We start from the raw sequence: 16543 nt of genomic DNA on the forward strand, positions 1-16543 counted from the left end.
ATCATGTAGGGCACAGTGCTAATCTAAGCTTCCTTAACTCTAGTTCCAGACTGCTCACCCCGTCTTGATGATGATCTTAACTAAGTAAAGATCGAAACGTCGTCGACCCCCAATGAAAATACTCTCATTCTATATATTCCCTGTGGATTTCGTTTTGTTGTTTATGTGATATTTTGTATATTTTTCACTGCCACTCAGACACGTTACACACCTTGTCACTTTTGTAAGCACCTGAACGTATCTTCATAAAATTGACTTTATGTAAATGTGGTTAAAACTACACATATTGACCTACTTATCCTGCTCCCTCTTGATTTAGTTTCTACACCAAATAATTCCATACTCTAACCTGGACCTATTAGGCCACCCCTGAACCATTGTCTGCTTTACATGTACTTCAACCCCTGGTTCGCACAACGGGGTACCCTTGTTTTCCAGAACATACGTATTGGCAAAACAAGGGTACATTTTCCATGCTGAAATTAAAGAAAATGACCAACAAACTACGCAAAATTATGCCAAACGACAGCCTGAAATCTTACACAACTTTTTACATCAGAAATGCATCCTGGGATACATAGACGCATTTGAGCTGGAAAATAGCTGCTTTCCTTTTCTTTCAGGTTGTTGTCATGCTCCCGCATTAGATTTTATTTACCAGAATGATGCCTCCATTATACAACATGGTTTAATGGCATAAACGTGGGCATTTGACCTAACATGCCTAACGAGAAATGCCTTAGCAGGGATTCAATTGAGACCACCAATCATCCATATTTGATTCCATTTACTGTATTGTGCTGCTCTCATGAATCAAACTAAGGTTACTAACTTCATTTGTACCCTCCAATTTCAACTTGATTCACATTTACAGAGTATATTAACATTTTTAGTTTTCTTTTTTTATGTATATAAACTCTATACATTTGCTACGATTACTTTATATTATGAACAGTCGTGGAGCCCCTGATTAGGTGATGTGGTCCTGCATTGGTCCACAGACCTCGTATAGGAAACTCTGCCATGTGGGTTCATGATAATGCGGCTAACTCAGCTAACGCCACTTGAAGACGTGAGACGCTCTATCTGCTGTGTTTTCTCTGTGATTATAGGAAAAGGCTGTGAAGGGGGTCCTTGTCCTATGTAGGGCAAGAGGTTCCCCAGAAAAACTTGAGACATGAAAAGTGATTCTTAGCTTCCGAAATAGATACATTTACCTTTACAGAAAATGCCACCATAACCGGTTTGTCCACCTCAGTTCTAGTTCTCTGGGAGCACCGATACTCCTGCAGATATCTTTGACTTTTTGAAACAAAGGGACTAACTAAACAGGTCTGACCATGCAGGCTCATTGTAAACATTCTGTTATTCATGCATTATTACTGAACTTTATAGTGAGTGAAATTTTCGGTCTAAAAGCTCTCCGAGGTTTGCTCTCAAAACAGTAGAAATAGAAGTTGGGAGCACACTACTAGCCTCTCCGCCGTATCGCCCCTCTGCTTTATCGTCAATGCAGTGCAAGTGTTTCAAAAAACGAGTCCAAAGTTCAAAAGTGTTTCACCACAATCGGTGCAAGTAAGTACTTGAAGTGTAGAAGCAAAGCTCTTGCAACCACAAAACAGTATAATTACAGAAAGAAAACGTTTCAACAAAGTATTTGGCAGTTCTGTAATAAGCAACAGCAGATCCTAGTATCTTTATCCTTAGGAAGGTGTTTATTTGATCCACATTCAGCCGACACGTGTTTCGTCGTGTTTGAAGTTGAGTCAACACGACTCTTCGGGGCTAGTGGTTTGACCCACTGGTCAGTAGGTCGGACTTAATGGACACTTTATCTTCAGGTGGATAGTTCAGTATGTAAAGGTATTGACACTCAGAAAATAAACATGGTTTGTTGCTCCGGGTTTAGAACAATCGAATTTTCATCTGTTTAAAAGTTCTCCAAACCAAGTATGGCGGACGAAAGCAAAGAAAAACTGGATACGTGTGTGTATCAAGCCGTACCGGGAGGGGATCCAATTAAAGTCTCATAAAAGTGGATTAGGTTCGATCCTTCTGTGGATTGCGAACAATGTTGTGGTATCCCTCCTCTGTGTGTTCCCGGTCGCCGTGTTTCGAAACACGGCGACCCTGAACACACAGAGGAGGGATACCACAACATTGTTCGCAATCCACAGAAGGATCGAACCTAATCCACTTTTATGAGACTTTAATTGGATCCCCTCCCGGTACGGCTTGATACACACACGTATCCAGTTTTTCTTTGCTTTCGTCCGCCATACTTGGTTTGGAGAACTTTTAAACAGATGAAAATTTGATTGTTCTAAACCCGGAGCAACAAACCATGTTTATTTTCTGAGTGTCAATAACTTTACATACTGAACTATCCACCTGAAGATAAAGTGTCCATTAAGTCCAACCTACTGACCAGTGGGTCAAACCACTAGCCCTGAAGAGTCGTGTTGACTCAACTTCAAACACGACGAAACACGTGTCGGCTGAATGTGGATCAAATAAACACCTTCCTAAGGATAAAGATACAAGGATCTGCTGTTGCTTATTACAGAACTGCCAAATACTTTGTTGAAACGTTTTCCTTCTGTAATTATACTGTTTTGTGGTTGCGAGAGCTTTGCTTCTTTAAGTTTGGGAGAGTCTGTTGATTTTCCAATCGAACGGTTAAGGGCTTCTCCGTTCGCTCTTCACGCACCACAACTTCACTTGTTTTTCTAGTAACTCCATAACGTTTACTCCAGGCAGAGCGCCCTACATGCTCTGAAATCCAAAAAACCCTCCACAGTTAGCCATACTTGAAGTGTAGTTATCTCTAGACACGAGACATGGCTTGTGTTTCGGGATTGTTTCCCTCATCAGTAGAGACAGTTCTGGGGTAGCAGAGCAGGCCGCCAAACATCCGTCAAAGGCCTCGTTACCCCTCCGGCGCGCAGGTGCATCTCCAAAAGCTCGTCAGCTTGGATGGTGTTGCAACTAGCACTTGTTAAAAGCGATCCCCATCCCTTGTTCCCTTCCTCTCCCCCCTCCCTTATATTCTATGTTGGTACATTCCTCTGGGCAGCCCGGCGCTCGCTATGGAATGTTGACATAGCTGCCGGGCTCCCAGTGTGACAAGCTGACGGCAGTCTGTTGTGTTATTCGAGCAATAAAGTAACTGACACCAGATCCTTGTGTCCCTCATCACTACATTTCTTGGCGATGAGGAGGAGGAAACTGGGCCAGGGACAGTGACTGCCGTTTCCCTGGTGTTAATTGAGCGCTTGTCAAGAAAAAAAACAGATTCACGGAGCCTGTGAGAAAAGAACAGATGAGTGCGAGCGACCCATGCCGGCTGTCACGAATGCTGTAAAAGCTTAACAAGTAAGGTGACACAGCGTAACTAGGCAAACCAAGTTCTGAGACTATTGGAAAAAAAAATTTCACTTGGTGTGGGTTGTCGACTTGTTCGAGTGCCAGGTCGGGCACAGCGTTATCAGTTTTGACTGGGCATGTCAATAAAATAAGAGGAGGAGCGGATTTGAGGCTGTAAGGGGTCGGGTGCTATCTCTCACATTCGGGTGCCGTGTCGGGCACAATCCGCGATCTGAGGGCAGAAGTGTGATGCAATCCAGTCAGTGAGAGCGGTGTTGTTTAAGTAAATAAACATTCTTCATGAAGGAAGGGCAGTCAGCGGAAATAATTTTTCTCGTTTCCTGCTGTGAGGTGCCTTGAGTTCTCACCCAACACGCAGCCCCTGCGCGTTTAGTTAACAACGCGTTGAACGAACGTTGAAGCTGAATCACTCGATTCCAAGCTCCATGCGCGCACAAACCAACGGTGCGCTGACTGAACTTCTACGCAAAGCAGCGCGCTCACCGGCAGACTTCCTGAAGGAACATTCGGTGATTCTGCGGTGTGGTGTCAGTTCCTCGTCTCTGTGTGGGCAATAAGAAGAGCAGCGTGGAGGCATCCAAAGAGTTTGCTATCCTTTGAAGTGCTTGCCGGGAGGCCACTGCTCTAATTGAAAGTCGACTCCGTCCTGACAGGAACATTTCTTAGGGGAAGTCTCTTCACAGGAAGTTCCCGCCAGCGGAGGGGAAGATAAGCTGTTCAATTGGATCTGAAATTCCGACCTGTAGAAGCAGAAAGGGGACTGCATGAACACCCATGCTAATGTGAATTTTACTGGTGATACTAGTACTACGTGGCAAAGTAGGAAAAGTGAGGTTTTAAAGTATTCACAAGTGTAAATATCCCTGCTTATAACAACTGCAGTTAGGGGTAGAGAGTTACGCCCATTCCTTGTGGTATTTTTGCTCCCATTAGAGAAAAGACAGACCCATAAGGATTTTAGGAGTTTTATGGCAATGGCAGGAGCAGGAATGAGCCAACCACCACCTTTCCTCAATGAGTTAGGAGAACCGGTTATTCCCTGGAGAAGGTGGGAAGGCATCTTCAAGTCTTACTTAATAGCCATTGGGGGTAGCAACTACACTAATATACGTAAACAACATATATTGCTACACAATTTAGGCACTCACGGGAGGAAAATATATGAAGATGTTACAGGGAGATTGATTGAGGATGTGCAAGAGGTGGTGGAGGAAGGTGTCAATGTGTATGAAAGCACGCTGAGGGAATTAGCGGCTCACTTTAAGGAGAAAATAAATGTGGTGATGGAAAGGCATAAGTTCTTCAAGAGAGTGCAGAAGAGGGAGGAGAAAGTGAGCAATTATATAGCAGTATTGAGAGGTTTGTCAGCCACATGTGAGTTTGGTCAACTCACAGACTCTTTAATAAGAGACCAACTGGTGAGGTGCACCAACGACACCAAGACACAAGAGGAATTGCTAACCAAGAACCCCAATCTTGAGGAAGCAATAAACATAGCTAAGGGCTTAGAGCACACGGCACGTTGCATGAGGGAAATGAAAACACCGGAGGGGACCAACAGAGAGAGGGCTGAAAACAAATCTAGTACAGAGAGTGAAACGGTCTGTAAAGTAGGAGACAAGAGTAAAGAGGTTATTCGCAGCAAGCCCAGTTCCACGGTTTGTTATAAATGTGGTAGTCCCAATCACTTAGCTAATAACTGGAAATGTCCCGCAAGGAATGTACAGTGTAGAAAGTGTAACAGGTGGGGGCATTATTCTAAAGTGTGTAAAGCTCCGGGCAAAGCAGTGCATGTAATTGAGGAGTCACCCCAGGAAGAGGAAAGGGAAAAGTCTTATGTTTTTCAAGTGGGGGATGAGGAAGATAACAGTGATGATGTTTACCCCAAATGTGATGTCTTACTTGATGGAGTGATGTTTAGTATGTATGCAGGCTCGTGCTCCCCATATACTTTAGTAGACAAGAAAGTGTTTGAAGATAAATTTGCCAATCATCCTGTAAAATTGTTGCCACCAGACATTAGTCCTAAGGGTTACAACGATGGGAAAATCTCCCTAGAGGGCATGGTGACCATGAGAATCTCATTTAAGGATAGACACACAGTAGGAAAGGTGTATGTGTCCACGAGAGGCTCGACCCTACTGAGCTGGAAACATCAGAAACAGTTGGGGATCACACTGGATCCAAACAACAAGGAGCAGGTTAAAAAGATCCAAGGAAACAGATGAATGAATTTAATGTGTAATTTAATTCTTTAACAAAAGTTGAAGCACAGCACATCAGTACAGGATACAGATTCATAAAGATACAGTTGGTCTGGAATCTGGAACCCAGGATGCACGATGCTAGCACGCATCATACATTCCAGGCACCAGAACCACACAGAGGAAATACAGGGGAAGTAGGATGACATAAAAGAATAAACAGGATACAACACATCATACCCCTTAAAAAAAATAAGCAGGGTAAAACTTCAAAGTACATCAATCTAAATATCTGCAGGGAACATTCTTTTGTCTATTGCAGGTTTTAACTCTAGAAGCAACAGAAGAATCATCATGAATAACATTAGGAGAAGGCATAGCGAAATCAACATCAGATCTTCTAAAGCTATTACCAAGATCAGGAGAAGAAGAATTATGTACATTTTCAACATTGTGATACTTAGCCACTCTACAGACATTCCAGACTCTTCCATCCTGCGTGACTACACTATTTTTAAAAACTTTGGCAATTTTGATGGGAGGGAAAAATTTAGAAAAACCCTTAACAAGAAAACCAGGTTTTCTAACACGCACCCATTCCCCCACCACAAAATCATTATCTCTGGCCTTCATTTTGGAATCAAACAAGGTTTTCATGTGCAGTTGTTTGTCCTCAACCCGTTTGGCTACACCAGCAAGATCCACAACAGAATCGTTTATGTCAAGTTTCTTAATCCACCAGGGACATATATCAGATGGAGGTTCCCTTCCTTTAAGGAGTTTAAAGGGACTAACCCCAGTAACAGAATGGGGTGTGATGCGATACGCCCATAACCTTTTCCTCACCACATCCAACCACCCATCATCAGAAACTTGCACACCATTTAAACAATCCTTGAGAACACGATTAAAGCGTTCGACCTGACCGTTTTCCCTGGGTTCATACAAAGAAGTGGTGTAATGCTTAATACCACAACTATTAAGAAACTTCTCAAAATCAGCCGAAATAAGCTGAGCACCATTGTCAGTGACACAAGTTTCAGGATACCCTTCCCTGGCAAACACTTCTTTAAGGAAAAGAATAACAGAGTGGGAAGACACCGTGCTAACACATTTTACTTCGGGCCACTTGGAGTGGTAGTCCACAAGTACCAAAGCATAACGAGCATTGTATGGCAACTGTTTAAATGGGCCAGAAATATCAAAACCCACTTTCTGCCAAGGAAAGTTGGGCCAAGGTACAGGCTTAAGGGGAGCTGAGGTCAAATGAAGCATTTTATCACTGTTAACACAGTCTGAACAATCCCTTACTAGCCTATCCACCATTTTATCAACTCCTGGCCACCAAAAACTTCCTCTAATAAGGCGTTTCATTGACGACATGCCAATGTGACTCTGATGGGCGAGGAGTAAAATCTTTGTTTGTAAGGATTGGGGCGGGATTAACTTACCAGCTTTGAAAAGTTGACCAGAAAACTCTTCAACCTCAGATGAAACTTGACAAAAAGGAGCTACATCTGGTGAAATACCCTTAGAGGCTGGCCAACCATTCCTTACAAAATCAAGAAGTTGTTGACAAACCACATCCTTACCAAGTTCAGCAAACCACTCTTCCTCGGATAAAGAAGTAAACTCCTTAGAGACACAATCCCCAACAGAAGCAATGACATCAACTTCCTTATCCACCTTGGGAGCATCCTCACAAGGAAACCTCGAAAGAAAATCCGCAGTAACATTACACTTACCGGGAACATACACTATCTCGAAATCATACTCCTGGAGACGTGAGGACAAACGAGCTATGCGTGCTGTGGAATTCCATCCACCACCAGGAGACAAAATCCCAATCAAAGGTTTATGATCCGTCCGTAGTACGAATCGATTACCCCATACGTAATTCCTAAAATGTTCGACAGCCCAAATACAGGCCAGCAGTTCCTTTTCAATGACAGAGTACCTTCTCTCTGTAGAAGACAAAGTCCTAGAGGAAAAGGCAACACACCACTCATCCTTACCCGACGATTGACTTAACACACTACCAATGCCATAAAGACTAGCATCGACTGTGATAATGCATTTCTTGTTAACACAGAAGGACTTTAAAGTAGGTGCATTAACAATATCCTCCTTAATTTGCTTAAATGCCTGTTCTTGTCTTTCAGTCCAAATGAATTTGGCTGAGTTTCTTGTAAGTTCCCTAAGAGGCTCCATTTTACTAGCAAAATTTTGGATGAACTTGCTATAGTATTCGCAAAGCCCCGCAAACGAAAGTAGTTTTTCCTTATTGTCTGGGGAAGGAGCTTTAACAATAGCATCAACAAGGTTCTTTTTAGGCACAACACCGTCACCTGAAAGAGAATGACCTAAATAATCCACAGTTTTACAAAAAAACTTGCACTTACTAGCTTTGATAGTCAGACCAAATTCCTCCAACCTGGAACAAACCTCCTTAAGATGAACGTAATGTTCTGAAAAGTTCTTTGAAAAAATAAGGATATCATCCTGAAAGCACTTGACATAGATACTTAGATCCTTAAATATATGATACATTGCCCTTTGGAAGACTGAAGCAGCCGACGCTAGGCCAAAAGGCATCCTCTTAAATTGAAACAACCCATGAGGAGTGATAAAGGCTGTGAATTGCTTGGAGTCTTCTTTGAGCTCAATCTGATGATATGCGGATCTAAGATCCAAGGTTGAAAACACACAGGCTCCGTCCAACATGCACAACATTTCATTTATGTTCGGTAACGGGTGACAATCTATGACCAAACATTTGTTCAGAGCTCTCAGGTCCACACATAGCCTAATTGTTTTGTCAGGTTTAATCGCCAAAACAATAGGCGAAACCCATTCGGAGGATTCTACCTCCTCAATAACACCATCTTTAACCATGGTATCAAGCATAACTCTGAGCTCTTCCCTGACACTAATGGGAACACCCCTTAACTTTTGTTTAAGAGGGGCTGTATTGGGTTTGACCTTAATTTTGTGTGTAAAACCATTCAACTTTCCGAGTTTTTCAGAAAATACATTAGGAAAGGAATCAGAAATTTCTTTAGACATAGAAGTTACGTCATACTCTCCGTCAGATACAGCTAGTACACACACAGGATCTTTCAACCTAGGATTCAAAGAGATCCCCAACTTTGCTTGATCCCTCCACCCTAGGACATTTACACCCTTAGATGCTACATACATCTTGATGACTGCAGAATTATTTTTGACAACAATAAGAACTTCTTTAAAACCTATAAACTTGATCTCGGAAGTATCAAAGTTATAAGCAACAATGTCAGGCTTGCACAAGGAATCTATATCAACCAGGTTTCCAAATGACTCTACACAATAATCACGAGTAATTATAGTCCATGGAGAACATGAGTCCACCATGAGTTCAAGAGTCTTACCTAAAATGTTCACTAGACTTTTGGGAGATGGCAAGGTATCTGCAAGAGTCATGTCAAATGGGGTTTGTATGGACACCACAATACCTGATTCTTTAATAGAAGAAACATTATTCTCCACTTCAGCAACATACGATACATTCCCATTAGGACGTCTAGGAATATTGAAAGAAGACTTTTTGTAATCATTAAATGATTTAACGGAAGTTTTACAATATTTAGAAAAATGACCTGTACGACTACACTTATTACACTGTCTATTTATAGCAGGACATTGTGGAAAAGAAGCTATATGATCTGGACTTCCACATCTAAAACAATAACATTGTTTACCTTTACTATCATACTTATTGGAACCTTGAATTTTCGTTTCTCGCACATTTACTGTGCTAACTTCACCAGAGGAAGTGGAAGGAGTAGTGTGAAACTTAGAAACTTTATCTAAGGATTTAATCCATTTATCGGATTGCTCTAAAGCCTTAGCTGTACTTATAGCAGTTTCTAAACTTGGATCCCCTAAAATCCACAATTGTTCCTGAACCTTCTTGCTCTTTACATGTACAACAATTTGATCTCTGATCATTTCGTCAGTTATCAAACCGAAATTACAATGCAAAGAAAGAGCACGTAAAGCTGTTAAAAATTCGTCGAAACATTCATTTTCATCTTGTACTCTGGTATAAAACTTAAATCTATTTAAAGCTACACTGGTTACAGGTTTAAACCTTCCTTCTATTCTCTGTACCGCCTCATCATATACACTAGTATCGCCCCCAGATCTCACAGGAGGTAAAGTTCTAAACACAAGTTGCCCTTCTGACCCAAGGCAATGTAGAAATATATTTTTTTTCCTTTCTGCTGACATCCTTTCACCATCCATAGCCTTGAGGTAAGTAAAGAACTCTTCCTTCCATCTGGTCCATGGAATGGGCGGATCTCCTTTGGTTTGCAAGAATTTAGAAGGTGGGTCAAATTGCATTTTGGGTAGATATATATATTTTTAAAAGAGAACAGTCCTTCAAAATAGTCAAGTAATAGTTATGTGTCAAAAGTTTTTTTTTTTAAATATAAAGATGGTTTGATTTGTACTCCCAAAATAGGTCTAAAGTATTAATAAACAAAGAATACAGAATGTATATTGTCTTTTTTTTTTTACCCTCCGGCGTGTAGAAATACAATCCAGTTTAGCCGGAATCGTCACGAACTCCTCGGTGTCTTCGGTAACTTCGTGTATTCCGTTACCATGGATACACAAAATGGCGCTCAAACGCACGACGCGATGACAACAGAGTGCGTCTTGGCTATTTGCGCATTGACGTGTGGAGAGGCGTACGTCAGCAGCGCATTGACGTGTGGAGATGCATACGTCAGCAGACGCCTCGGGCTGACACACAGTCTCATGCGTTGTATGCGCGATAAATGCCAAAACTCAAAAAGAGCATAAAATTCAATAAGTTCGCAAAACAGCGTTACCTATCCGTCGGAGTAGGTGTACTGGAACCGCCTGAATATGCGCCACAAGAGAAGGTAGGAGCGAAGACTTTTCCGTGATACTTCTCTTTTTTTTTCCGTTGGTGAAAACAAGAAAGTTGTAGAAATTCGTAACAGTAGATCGGTTGGTCGTAAATCTTCCCAAATACGACGTAGTGGAATCAGGCAATATTATCTTTGAAGAACAAGTGAATAAAATCCATCGTTTTAAGTTTTCTTTTTTCGCCAGGTTCGAAATCAAAATCTTCGAATTTCTGCTCCTGTGCTTCAAGGATAGTGGCAGAAATCGTAAGATGTACCTCGTCGCCAATAAAAAGATCCAAGGAAACAGATGAATGAATTAAATGTGTAATTTAATTCTTTAACAAAAGTTGAAGCACAGCACATCAGTACAGGATACAGATTCATAAAGATACAGTTGGTCTGGAATCTGGAACCCAGGATGCACGATGCAAGCACGCATCATACATTCCAGGCACCAGAACCACACAGGGGAAATACAGGGGAAGTAGGATGACATAAAAGAATAAACAGGATACAACACAGGTGTTGTTGATTGACCCTGATCAGAGGATCTCACCAAAGAGTTCAAGGAAGTGTTCAGTGACAGATTGGGTGTATTTAAGAACTACATGCACAAGATAGTGCTAAAGGAGGGAGCGGTACCAGTGGTGCACAAGACTAGGTCTATACCTTTGCGCATGAGAGAGCCCCTCCAGCAGGAACTTCAGAGGCTAGTTAGTGAGGGAGTCATCACAGAAATCGAGAGTTCAGCATGGTTGGCCCTGATTGTCATCATGGCCAAGGATAAAGGAAACAGCATAAGACTCTGTGTGGACCTTAGGGACCTGAATGCGAATATCCTTGTGGACAGGTTTCCCCTTCCCAGGATAGGGGAAATGCTAAGCACGATAAGGGGGGCCAAGTATTTTAGCGTGCTGGACCTATCCTCTGCCTATTATCAAATCAAGCTCCACCCGGATTCCCAAATACTAACAGCATTCACCACCCCATTTGGAAATTTCAAGTTTCAGAGAATGCCATTTGGTTTGACGTCGGCAGCTGCTGCTTTCCAAAGAGTCATGCAACATGTGTTAAAAGACTGTAGGAACACTATCTGTTTTCAAGATGATATACTGATCTTTGGAGGTTGCGAAGAAGAACACAATGAAATGGCTAGAAGAGTGTTGGAAAAGTTGAAAGAGGTAGGTTTCACCACGAAGCCCTCCAAATGCAAACTAGGAGTAGGTTCGGTGGACTACCTGGGACACACCCTGTCAGAAGACGGCATCAAGCCAAAACATGACCTAGTGAAGGCAGTGGAGGATGCTCCCACTCCCAAGAGTAAAGAGGACATACTATCCTTCCTAGGTCTTGCGGAATATATGGCCAAATTCATTAAGGATTTTGCAATGGTGTTGCAGCCGCTAAGGGACTTGATAAAGAAGGACAGTGTTTTTGAATGGGGAAAGGAACAGGAAATGTCTATGAAGAGCATAAAGAAGGCAATTATTGAAGCCCCGTTTATAGGGAAGTTTGATCCTAATGGTGCAACCCTCATCTCTACAGATGCCAGCAACAGAGGCATCGGGGCAACGCTGGCGCAGAGAGAAGGCAACAAGATAAACGTGATAGCCTTCGCATCAAGAACCCTCACATGTTCCGATAAAAATTACTCGACCATAGAGAAAGAGGCGCTAGCTGTCTTTTGGGCCATTAGTCACTACAAGATTTTCATCTGGGGTATTCCATTTGAAGTACAGACCGACCATAAACCTTTGGTCTCCCTGTTCACCAAGAAGGACATGGAAAGCATGACACCTCGAATAGCAAAATGGGCAGTGGGTCTACAAGCCTACAACTTCAGAGTATCCTACATACCTGGACAGCAAAATAGAGTTGCTGACTTCCTATCGAGAGCACCCACAAATGGAGAAGAGGAAGAAGAAGTGAAGGGTAGCTCTATCCTGGAGGTGCGTCTAGCGGCAGTGGAAAAGGTGTCATGGGAAACCCAGATGGAACGAGATGAAGTGTTGAAGAAGGTGAAGAGGCACATACTTTCGGGATGGCCCAAGAAATGCAAGGACACAGAGACAGAGATCCAGCCATATTGGAACGTGAGGGAGGATCTATCAGTGGAAGGTGATTTCATACTAAAGTCAGGGAAATTAGTCCCGCCAGAGGCTGTAAGAAACAAAGTAGTGGAACTGGCTCACGAGGGACATTTAGGAAGAAGTTTGTGCAAAGCCAGACTTCGTGCAGACTACTGGTTCCCTACAATGGACAGAGAAATGGAGGACAAGGTGCGTGATTGCTACGCATGCGCCCTGAGTGACAAAACTAAGATCACGAGGAGAGCACCGCTGTCACCAGTTGAAGTACCGGAGGTACCATGGAGCAAGTTAGGCTTCGATATAGCAGGTCCCATCCACGGCAAAGGGCCCCAAGACTGGTACTTATTGGTCCTGGTGGACTACTTCTCCAGCTGGATAACCTGCAAGACCGTCCACAATGTGAGCACCAAAGTGATAGTCGATTTCCTGAAAGAGGTGTTCACACTAGAAGGTATACCCTCAACACTGGTGACCGACAATGGCGTGCAACTGATCTCAGAAGAGATGAAGGATTTCCTCAAAGACTGTTCTGTGACCCACATTCGCACACCCCTGTATTGTCCCAAAGCAAACGGAAAGGTGGAGAGAGTCAACCGAATGCTGAAGGAGTGCATACAGTTAGCCAACCGAGCGGGAGAGAATATTGAGGAAGCCATAAGGGACATGTTGTGGGCATACCACACCACGCCGAAGTCCACTACAGGATGCACACCCTTTGAATTGCTACGGGGAAGGAAAGCTGGCACTAAACTCACACCCGGTTGGATGGGGAGAAAACAAATAAAGGAAACTGATCACCGAGAGATTAAGAGGAGAATCGAAGACAGTCAGCAGAAATACAAGGAATGGTATGATAAGAAGTGGGGAGTGAAGGAGAGAGAATTTCAGCAAGGACAAGGTGTCTATGTAAAGAAGCCTGAGAGACTATGGAGGGGGGGTGACAAGTTCTATGCCTCCAAGACCATCCAGCTGCAAAATAGGAACTCTGTGGTCGTGGATGATGGTAGACTATGGAGTCATGATCGGGTGGTTCCCGCAGAAGGGGGGAAACCCAAGGTAGTCATGAGAAGTGCAGGGCGGGGAGACATCAGCGAAAACATCAGACAAGACAGAAGGAGCGATAGGTGTAGGATCTCTCCTCAGTGGCACAAACAGTACATAATGAGATAGTTACATATACAATAGACATAGGAGTCTAGAAACACCCACTGTCATACCATTTGTTAATCTTCTTTGTTCTTTCCTTAAGGAGGATGATGTGTTGCAACTAGCACTTGTTAAAAGCGATCCCCATCCCTTGTTCCCTTCCTCTCCCCCCTCCCTTATATTCTATGTTGGTACATTCCTCTGGGCAGCCCGGTGCTCGCTATGGAATGTTGACATAGCTGCCGGGCTCCCAGTGTGACAAGCTGACGGCAGTCTGTTGTGTTATTCGAGCAATAAAGTAACTGACACCAGATCCTTGTGTCCCTCATCACTACAGATGGCTCACAGGAGCCACTGTAGTAGAAGTAGAAGATAGGAGCACACTGCTAGCCTCTCCGCCGTATCGCCCCTCTGCATTATGGTCAATGCAGTGCAAGTGTTTCAAAAAACGAGTCCAAAGTTCAAAAGTGTTTCACCACAATCGGTGCAAGTAAGTACTTGAAGTGTAGTTATCTCTAGACATGAGACATGGCTCGTGTTTCTGGATTGTTTCCCTCATCAGTAGAGACAGTTCTGGGGTAGCAGAACAGGCCGCCAAACATCCGTCAAAGGCCTCGTTGCCCCTCCGGCGCGAAGGTGCATCTCCAAAAGCTCCTTAGCTTGGATGGCTCATGGGAGCCACTGTAGTAGAAATAGAAGATGGGAGCACACTGCTAGCCTCTCTGCCGTATCGCCCCTCTGCATTATGGTCAATGCAGTGCAAGTGTTTCAAAAAATGAGTCCAAAGTTCAAAAGTGTTTCACCCCAATCGGTGCAAGTAAGTACTTGAAGTGTAATTATCTCTAGACACAAGACATGGCTCGTGTTTCGGGATTGTTTCCCTCATCAGTAGAGACAGTTCTGGGGTAGCAGAGCAGGCCGCCAAACATCCGTCAAAGGCCTCATTGCCCCTCCGGCGCGCAAGTGCGTCTCCAAAAGCTTGTCAGCTTGGATGGCGCACAGGAGCCACTGTAGTCGAAATAGAAGATGGGAGCACACTGCTAGCCTCTCCGCCGTATCGCCCCTCTGCATTATGGTCAATGCAGTGCAAGTGTTTCAAAAAACGAGTTCAAAGTTCAAAAGTGTTTCACCACAATCGGTGCAAGTAAGTACTTGAAGTGTAGTTATCTCTAGACACAAGACATGGCTTGTGTTTCGGGATTGTTTCCCTCGTCAGTAGAGACAGTTCTGGGGTAGCAGAGCAGGCCGCCAAACATCCGTCAAAGGCCTCGTTGCCCCTCCGGCACGCAGGTGCGTCTTCAAAAGCTTGTCAGCTTGGATGGCTCACGGGAGCCACTGTAGTAGAAATAGAAGATGGGAGCACACTGCTAGCCTCTCCGCCGTATCGCCCCTCTGCATTATGGTCAATGCAGTGCAAGTGTTTCAAAAACGAGTCCAAAGTTCAAAAATGTTTCACCACAATCGGTGCAAGTAAGTACTTGAAGTGTGTGGGGGCGTGGTTAGCCAGGCAGCGAGGTGGCCACTCTGTGAGCAAGCTCCGCCGGTTGGAAAACTAATCCTGCATTAATACTGCTGAAGGACCGACTCTTGAACTGCAAACCTGCATATCCAAGGTGCACTAACGTGGTAGAGGCTGGTGTGATCTTTTAAACGGCTGTGATCTCTGCTGTGGAACCTCGCTGCGAGCTAAGAGACTGACAGAGGCTGGGCGTGACATGTGGCCGGGAGCGGAGGTGCACGAATCGGCATAGCGCCTCAGGCTAGGGCCGGGATTGACGGCCTGCCCACTACTGCGACGCGGGCGGACAGCGCCGGACGCGACATTTAGGAGAGCCGCGGTTGAGAGTCGGAGCAGATCGCTGCTTTATACCCCTGCTCGGACGCGGTGGATCGATCTGGTGCCGCTGCGATCCCAAGGTGAGAGGCAGAGGGGCTGCGCACAGGACGCCATTATCGACCGCCGAAATTGGAGGTGGAGGGACTGCAGCGCTCAGGTGGACTTGGAGTTAGTGAATACGGCGTGTGTGCTTGCAAGGCCATAGCCCCACCCCACCTGCTTCCTGGTAAAAATACACTAACTACGCAACTGCTATTTAAATAAAACCTTTTACTTGGGACGCTGGCTGGCAGGCAGACGGGATGATGCTGGAGGTGAGGAGGAATGTCTGATGTGGACGAGCAGGCCCAAAGAAATATCGCTGCGGCGGGAAGATAAGCCTGAGGTCTTGGCGCGAATCCCGTATATGCTGCAGGAGGGCGCCATTTTGTGAGCTGAGTCGCGCAAAGGGCCATATATGCTCTGAGAGGCGGATGCCTTAGATGAGAACCTGCTTTAATGTTTATTGAGCGGCTGTTGGGGCAGATGCTGCGCCGGGCCTGATATATTCACAACGGACTACACGGTACGAATCTCATTCTACTATCAGGCTGGTTCTCGGATGTGCAGTACACATAGTCTAAGGTGAAGGCCTGGCGCTATACTCGATTGGTATCGGAGTGGTGTCCCAGGTTTTGCTGGTAGTACTGGGTGGCAGGACTTGAAATGTGCAGGTTTGGATGTTCATTGCCCTTGTTGCCTCAATTCGTAATACGTGCACTGCGGTTCAGTGGCGGCTGTTGCGCTGTGTGGAGCCTACCTGCTACATCCTTGCCTAACCAAGTTAACTCATCGGTGTGGTCATGGGTAAGTTGGAAGCTCGCCAGCCCAAAATAACTTTTGACAACAAACGTGGGGCGAAGCAGCCCAGTGTCGAGCTAGACAGTCTGGGTGCGACAGGCGGTGCGCCAGCGGATG

This window comes from Lissotriton vulgaris, chromosome 5 (genome assembly GCF_964263255.1).
Source record: "Lissotriton vulgaris chromosome 5, aLisVul1.2, whole genome shotgun sequence".
NCBI lineage: Eukaryota > Metazoa > Chordata > Amphibia > Caudata > Salamandridae > Lissotriton > Lissotriton vulgaris.